General features: G+C 29.2%; 1 long non-coding RNA gene across 1 annotated transcript; it reads left to right on the top strand.

Annotated features, from left to right (window-relative positions):
* The first annotated feature begins 79 nt into the window (after nucleotides 1–79).
* On the top strand, nucleotides 80–1,754 carry LOC105564955. The gene is made up of 3 exons (XR_001009160.1): nucleotides 80–280; nucleotides 1,430–1,462; nucleotides 1,561–1,754. It is a non-coding gene; the product is annotated as an uncharacterized LOC105564955 (long non-coding RNA).
* Nucleotides 1,755–9,554: the final 7,800 nt, after the last annotated feature.

The raw sequence follows: 9,554 nt of genomic DNA, 5'->3' as shown, positions 1-9,554 counted from the left end.
CCCTGTATATAGAATATTATTGCAATATAAAATGTAAGTATTTGTTAGATACCGAATCTAAATTGCATTTCTTGTATTATATAAGCGCTACGCGCCGTAGGTAAATCAGAAACACAGGTGGATACAACTTGAGTTTTGACAAGTATACTAAAAAATGCGTCTGTCATATCTATCGGTGGCTTTTGCCATGATCTTTGTTATGGCAATTATGCATGTAGAAGCAAAACCTCTTTCTGAAGGAGATGGAATGAGTGAGGCCGATCCATTTCTTGGTATCGTCGTAAGTAATTTTTATAACAAAAACTTTATAGTTAAAGCACATTTTCCAATTTGGTAGAATTTTGAATAATTTTGATAAGTATAGAAATATCTTCTCGCAAAAATACGTGCGTTTACAGTAATAATGTTTTATAGAGATTTTTCTCTCTCTCTCTCTCTGTCTCGCTTTATACATATACATATATATATATATACATATATACATATATACATATATATTTATGTATATATATATTCATGCATTTTTATATTATTTTATTTAATATAAATCTGTCTTTTTTTTCTTAATCTTTTTATTTCTTAAAGATTTGATTTGCATACTAATTTTTTATCTTAAGTAATTTTTTGTTTTAAGTATCGGGTAAGTTTCCGCCCTTTCTAAATAAAAATTTAAAGAAAAATGCGACCGGAACATATGGAAATCCGAACGATTGTTGTCTGGTGAATACCGCGGATGGGGCAAGATTTCCCAGTTCAATCCTTCCAAGTTATTTTGTACCTTCGCAACGTAGAGCCTAGCGTTATCGTGTGGCAGAATCAGCTTTTTGTGCCTATTATTCCATTCCGGCTGTTTCTCTTTTAAAGCTCGGTTTAAACGTATTAACTGTAGTCGGTAACGATCCCCAGTGATGGTTTCAGAAGCTTATAATAAATATCGCCCTTCTGATCCCCCCTTAAACATAATTTTCCAACCGTGGATATTCCGTTTTGGAATTGGACCTGGTTTACCCGCCATCGCCCATAATTTCAGTCGTTTGGGTCTGTCGTAGTGGATCGATTTTTCATCGCCAGTGACAATTCGATGCGTTTCAGCAACATTTTTCTTCAGAATATAATAATGTGTATGTGAAGTAATACTTCCCGCAAATGCTGCTCCAGTGGGGTAAATGTTGCCACTTTCGACGCGAAAGAAAAAAAATGTTTATTCTTCAAACGACTGTCTACTACTATGATTCAAAGCTTACCTTACTCACACATACACTTTCAAAACAAGTATAGCCGTTCAATTAAACACGAAATTAGTACCGCTAACGACACCTTTCTCACAAGGGCGGAAACTTATTCCCATACCCAATAACTTTAATGAGAAATATTTAGATTTTTAAATACATTTTGTTTATTATGTAAACGTAATAATTATTATTTTTAGGGGAAAGTGCTAGGAAAAGTTGCTAAAGCAGTGGTAAGTGTGCAAATACTACACGGTCGTTAAATAATATACATACATATTAGCAATGTCTTTGATGTATTAATATTAATAAAAAAATGTTTTATACTTAGGCTCCTAGCCTCGTGGGATATGCTGCAGATAAAATAGGAAAATAAGAAATGTGTACAGGAAACTATAATTTAGTTGTACATAAATAATAAAATTATTTAAAGGAGAAATACAAGTTGCATTTGTATATCAATTGTATTTTCGTTTCTTTCTGAAATATAAAAAGAAAATAAAATCCTATATATTTGCATTATAAGCATTGTGTTTTATTTACCGATATTTCATATATAATATCATGTTGTTCTCGTAGTTTACCGTTTATACATATGTGATTCACTATTATACATAAATACGATTATATTTGTAATTTAATATTGCAAATACCTTGAAAATTTAATATATTTATTTTTAAATTTTTTATCGAGTTGGTTAAGACGCCCGCACGGATTGAGGGAGGTCCAGGTTCGAATCCTGGTTGGGGTATTATTTTTTGCAATAAGAATTTTAATTCAATAGGGGAAAGAGTAAATTTATATACATATAATGCTAAGTATAGCATTAAAGTTAAATTAAAATAATTTATAAAAATCGCTCTGCGATTTTTAGAACATGTGAATTCACTGATGAGAATGATCCTACCGAGGGGAAAATCTGTGTCATATGTCCGATAGTAACGGCGCACAGTACAGAGTATGAAAAATACGGTATATGGATTCACTAAGCTATTTAATGGCCACCACCTTGCCTAGGTCCTAATTCAATGGGCGTTTAAATTTCAATTTGATTTATATCAAAATAGGACCGAGAAATATTCATGGTTAAATTTTTTATGTTTTTACAAAAAGTATATATTAAATGTTTATGTATACAAAATGTATAATATTATTAGAATTTAAAATGAAAAGTGTTAAATAATAAGATATTTTGGAAGTATTAAATAATAAAATATATGTATATATATACTGTTAATACATAATTTATTTGCCAACACGAATTTTCCATAAATATATCAATATTTATCATATATCTTCTGTCTGCGTATATAATAATATCATCTTATAATATACTATTAATGTGTGTGTATGTGTTTGTGTATGTATTATCTTCATAGATCTTTTAATACAGTATTTTTGTACCAATCCGACTTGCGTTTATGAACTCACATATGATTCTCGTGCACAAAATGATGTTTTATGAGCTTTTCTTTATTTTTGCAGATTGCACTCGAAAAAATGCCGCTATGACATCGTTTTAATTGTGCGACAGTCATAAATATCCTGGGAAATTGATTATTTTCTTCTGCAGATATGTCCAGATATGTTTCTAAGTGTTTATTTTATTGCTGCTAATTATATTTTGTACTTCTTTGTTTATATCCTCCTAATCTCGAAAATATTTTGTTTATATCCAATCTGCAAAAATATGTGAACAAACAGGCATATGCACTTATGCAGTCACGCAATTGTAGTGTGATTAACATAGTTATAATAAATATATTTAATTGAAAATTTTTTAAATAAAAATAATAGAAATAAAAAGTTATTCTAGATTTAATTTTTTAATAAAACAAGACAAAATCAAGATGTTATATAATTACACTGGCCTGCGAAATTTTTAGTTTTGTTAGTTACAAAAAGCAAAGTAGGTGAATTTGATAGATTTTTTTAACGTTAAAAACGAATGTGACCGCAGAATTTTCTTAGTATGTTATAGATCCTCACTGGATACTATTAGTCCTTGCGTGTGTAAATAAGGCTTAACTCTCGCAGACCTGTAGTAGCTGTAATATTGTTATTAATAACAATATTACAGCTACTGCAAATTTCTATAATATTTCTATAATACTATTTATTATTTACATATATAATGCTATTAAAATGATAGCACCTAAGTAATATAAGTAAATTTAATTAATCCAATATTTTATTAATCCATAATTTTTACGAGTTATCGACTTATTTGATTTTATTGATAACGATGTATTTAGAATTCATTTTTTAAAGTAATGTTTTGTGAAATATAATAAAAGAAAAATAAAATCAAGATCTTTTATCGAAAAAAACCTAATAGAGAACACTGAAGACTGATATGTTAGTTTGGATATCAAGATAACCAGTGTTAAATAAACTTTTAACGCATCAATTCGTTTGCTTGCTGCTGTAAGTACGATCCCGTAAGTTCTCTTACAGTAACCATGGTATTGTCTCAAGAGGGTCTAAATAATTCGTATATGCCTTGTCGAATATCCTGCTAGACTACGACTCTCGACCAGCAAGAGTGAGTTCAATTAACGTCTTTTCTTTAGTCTACTTCTTCTTCAAGATTCACGGGTAATTAACAGCAATATGCACGTGTATGCAACAATATTTTATAGTGTTATATTCCATGCTAAAAAGACCGTCATATTTGGTATTACACTAATGATTAGGAAAGGCAGTGCAAGCGTTGATTCTACTATTATCTCGAAGTCATTTGGCATTCGAGTCCAGCATCATTTTCAATTGAAAAAAAGATTTCGCTATTTTTACGAGAGTTTTAAATAACATTTAGTCGTATATATACGTATGTATAATGTATATATATGTGAAACATAAAAATTAATATTCTAGGATAACTGTACTTAAAAAATTTCAGTTTACTATCAAAATGGAGATTTTTCGCCTAATGAATATTATTTCTCGTTTTACTCGTTTCTTAAGGTCGTAATAATTTCTATATGCCCACATCGGTACCGTCTTTAATAAATAACTATTTATCCTGTACTATATCTAATATAGTAATTATTATTTATAATAATATATCTAAATGATTGGTGAACCAAAACCAACTTCGAGATAATATCATTATCTCTTACAATACATTTTAGCGTTAAGTTGATTGCGCGCAGTGAAACATCAGTGAACAGTGACGGCGAGATGCAACGAATACATTTGTACTCGAAGATAAACTACTTGCTAAAGTACGAAAGAAAACTTTGTGGATTGCGAGAATACGATTATTATACAGCAGTGTACCAGAAAGTGGTGTTTGAAGTTTAAGATCAATGAAATGTTTGTTGAACAACAAATATCGTTATATAACTGGGGAACGTCGATGATTAGTATTGTGGAAAGCGAGTGTCTTTAAATGCCGCGTGTCCGAAATGTTCGCGTGTTAGAAATGCAAAACTGCAAACAAACGGCTAAGGATGTATATTCCAAATGAAACTGCAATTACGCGTGCACGTCTAACAATTGACAGCGATTACTGTCTTTACCTCCTCTTTCACATTAATTGTAAGTCTAATGTACAACATCACCTAGATCTATGTATTATTAATCACAGTGATACACGACGTGTAAACGTACCTACATTTATAGCCAGTGTCAGGTATATATTCAACATACAAATATCAGCTCAGTCACGCTACACGCAACATTCGCTATATAGAAGTACTATAATAGTTGCGCACAGTAGTTGATTAAGTGTGGATAGAAATGAATCGCACAACCCGTCTTTTCTGAATAATAACTTTATACTGGCATCAAAAATCGCTGCAACGTATTTCTCGCCAGAATATATTATCCTATATAGCACATAGTAAAGAGGTTCTTTTTCTGTATAAAATTATTCCAAATAATGACGGAGTGTGTAAATATCTTTTCTTTTATCCACTACATTAATCTGGTATCAGCACGTTTTTTTAACATATGTATTTACGTGTACGTTCGTGTGTGCACAACTGTCACGCGTGTAATTATACATACACATATCGTCGACCACTGATTGTACGATTAGGATTTGTGCCGGGCACAAACAAGCGATCACATTCAAGACCCCCACGTTGTATTTGCTCTATTGTCTTCCTTGAGTCATTTACGCTAAAAGCAAGCTGACGTTAAAATATATCTGAGCTTGCAAACAATTATACGTCATTATACAAATCTTTTTTTAAATCTATATATTTCATACTCGGTCATCTTAACCTTTCTCCCTATTGCGCTCTTCTTTGTCTAAATATCTTATTGAAAACTTAAAGATATGCGTAGCTTAAATTATACATGGCGCGTAATAGCTTTTGGTTGAATAAAATGTGGGGAAAAGCAGCCTAAAAGTATTTATGTAAAGTTAATTATGTTGCTATGTTAACACGCACTTAAAAATAATACATTGCTATGTCAATAGCATTTTACGAGCACTTTGTAATACATATATATTCTATATAATGCTTTAACGATATCTTATGCGAGTGATATACCTATAATAGCTAAGTATTATATTTTAAATATTTAACGATTATTTATATCAGTCGCATATTTTCGTAAAAAATATATTTCACTAGAATAGCAAAGGAACTTCGTGATAAAACAGCTATCACAACAATAATTTTGTTATACCGACATAGATCACAGAATTAAGCTACATTTATAAAAAATTTTTAATATTTATATTTTTTATTACACAGCGTTCGGAAGTTAGATTCTTATCTTTAATTAAGTTAATGAAATTTGTTATTATATTCTTTTAATATTTTTCATGTTTTTACTAAAACGTAATTACTAAAACATAAATACACAATTATTTATAATAGCAATGTTTTATTACGTATTTTTATTATCCTGATATTTTTCGCGTTAATGTATCTTTATTATTTTAATATTTTACAGCTAATAGATTAATTCAAAATTTGATGCTGATTTGGTAATGCAACTTTGTGAGTAATAAATAAATACGCTGTGTAATAAAAAAAATTAAAAAGATGTTTCTAACAGGTATATGTGAATAAGTAAATATATAACATTTAATGAGCGATACTAACATTTTTTGGTATAATAGTATATCAATCTTCAAGCTCAGTATAGTTGATTGTATAGTTTTGCGCTGACATATTTATCTCTTATGGTAGTTTACAGCTAGACTCTTATCACTTTGAACGTATAGTGATTATTTATTAAGTTAAAGGACGCGAGAAATCGGCTCTTACATTCCAATCGTGTCGTTTTCTCGATGCATTTCCATATTTTTCACGTAGAATACGAAATTACAAACTTGTAACTCCATACATAGCACTTGCATATATATGTATATACCGACTTTTGACGTTCTCTCTCATTTTTTGAAAATAAAAATTAAGTGGGTCGGAAGCTTGTAGATATGCAAGAGACAACGAGTGCGTTCGTTTAACAGTGCATTCTACTTGCTATTCACATCTTTAACTTTCTCGAACATCACTTCTTGACATCGAGAAAATATAATCTTCTCATTAATTACGTGCATTCCCTTCGTTTCCGATTCGCCCAATGAAAAATTATGGAATGTAACTAAACCAATAAATATCTAATTGTAAGTAATGCAAATGCACTTACGACAAGTAAGTATACGTGTGCACCGCATTTACTTTTTAATCTTTGTGCAACAACTTGCGACGATTCATATACATACGATACGTATATCTTTTACGCTATCTTACTATCCAACATTGACTTCACAGGAGTAGTTATGCATTTTCGTAGTATCTTTTAGTTAGAAAGAATACTTTTTCGCGCGAAAGAGCAAAAGATACCTGTATTTTGTGCGCAGCCTTTCCTTACATCTTCAATACGAGAGCAAACACTTGCCTAAGCTTAGAATCATTTTTCTCAAGCATGTGACAGGAGCGTAAGAGATTTCTCTATAAGAAATAGAAGATTACGCGCATTCTTTCGACGAATGAGAGTAGCGCGAAAGTAACCATTGGAAAGCTCGCTAAATATAATTATAGCACATTGCGTGAAATATACTTTCATTATGTGATTACAATTTACTCGAAAACGGTCTATCTAACAAATCTCATACTTTACACATAAATTATAATGCTACAACTGTTCTCTTAAATTGACCACGGATATTTGACTCGTGAGTCTTCAAAATACATATCTGAAAACAATTTCTAAATTTAGCAACTAGCGTTATTTTAACATCCTTAACGTTTTAATAGAAATTTTTAATAGAAATCATTTTTAATAGAAATCATTCTGTGATAACTCATGTTAGAAAGTTTTTTTACTAATATTAATTGTATATACATAAACATGCAAAAGTGAATATACGAATATACATTCTTCTTTATATTTTATTTAACATTCTTTACCTAGATCTTATATGCGTCAAGAAAGAAAAACGAATTGAGACGAACAAAACTTTACTTGACATGTAAACTGTTCGAATAAATCTTCGAATGTCAGAAATGAATTAAACGACTCAATTATTGTTTCAAATTATCCGAACGTAAAGCTCGAATGTTTCTATCTCAAACAGTTCTAGCACATAAATTGTTTCAGAACTTTTGTCTGAATCTTATTCAAAATAAATGTGTTTGTATAATAATATTACATCGTGATAAAATAAATTCTAGGTATCCCTTCTTGTAAATATTCATATAAATATTTGTGCATCCTCTCTTATGTAGTTTTTAAGATTTAGAAATCAGTTTTATTTAACAAAAATACTGTATCATATATTAGAGGAATAAAGAAATCTTTCTTAACTACACCGATAACTTAATTTCTCTCTCTAAATAGTCCTTTAGAAAATACTCCTAAAACAAATTTACATTGTTACCTCCACTTTGGCACTAAAATATAAGTAATAAAATTAATTCCTCGTATTAAATTTCTAATTTTTATGCATCGAATGTTTTCCGTTAATATATCTTATGTATATTTTATATATATTTTATTAATATGTAACTATAAAATTTTATACTAACTTTACCTTTAATGCATTACGTATAGTATATTGACTATACTCTTATTTTGTATTATCTGACTGTGTATGTATATATAGGTATATGTACGTACATATATAATATGCATATGTATATCTATGTAAACCATTGACTTTAAATTTCATCACAATATTCTGTTTACACATCTGTGGTTTCAGAAACATTTATGTTTTTATAAAATGCTAATAATGTAATATGATACGTCCAACAAATATAATTGCTTACTGTGTAATGATAAAATAAAATACAACGAATAATATTTTATATACATAATTTTAACAATATATACATTTTATTCATAGAATTGAAATCCTTAAAAAGTCGAACAAGATGTAAAATAAAAATAATAAGTATCACTTTGAATTTATAGTAAAAATAGGATAAGTTTATATATAGGAGATGTCAAAACATAATGTAAAAAGGAAAAGTTTTACTTGGCAGTTACTGTCTGTTAACTTAGAACGATAATATAACAAAGCTTATAACAAGCTCATTAACTATTTAATAAGATATAACAGACGATTATAAAAATAATATTCCACCATTCCTGATTGTCTAATTCTTAACTGTTTTTGAATTTGTACGAAAGCAATGTATTAATTAATGTATATATTTTATGTATAATATGGATATAATATATCTATGCTATAAAATATTTTATAATATGATACAAATGAAACGCATGTAAAGAAGTGTTACATGCTCTTCACTACAGCACGAAAGAATAAATTAAATTCTTGACTGTAATATACTACTGTATTAAGACAATATTATTAGATTATTTAATATAATATATTATAATTATATATTATAATTATATTAGCTAATCACTTTCGTATATCCTAAGTTTATAAGTAATTCCTTAGTGTTATCCTTAATAAATAATTTATTGTCCATCATGGAACATTTCCTAACTCTATTTATTGTCTGCTCACACAGTATTGTCGGTTATTTAAATATATATCCATTTTTACAACTAAATTGTTGTCTGGATACTAAGGAAGACCATTATTGTCCAAGTTCTTTCTTATTGTCTGAAAGTTTCTGTTTTAGAGAAAGGCCTTTTTAGATGTCTGAGATATAGTAACAAATAAATAGAGGTGTTTTTAGATAATACCTTTGGAAAATGCAAATTTTCTATATATTTTTTATACAGGGTGTCAGATTCGATATGGACGACCCCAAAGATTATAGTAGATTGGGTTAAACTGAGAAGAAAAGTTATATAAAATTTTACAAAATCGTAATTATTATCGGCCTAATTCAGAAAAACGTCTGAGCCAATAAGGCCGGACTCGGCAGCATGCAAAA

This window comes from Vollenhovia emeryi, unplaced genomic scaffold, assembly GCF_000949405.1.
Source record: "Vollenhovia emeryi isolate VEMERY1.0 unplaced genomic scaffold, V.emery_V1.0 DF939157.1, whole genome shotgun sequence".
Taxonomy (NCBI): Eukaryota; Metazoa; Arthropoda; class Insecta; order Hymenoptera; family Formicidae; genus Vollenhovia; species Vollenhovia emeryi.
This window is presented reverse-complemented; position numbering and strand designations above follow the sequence as displayed.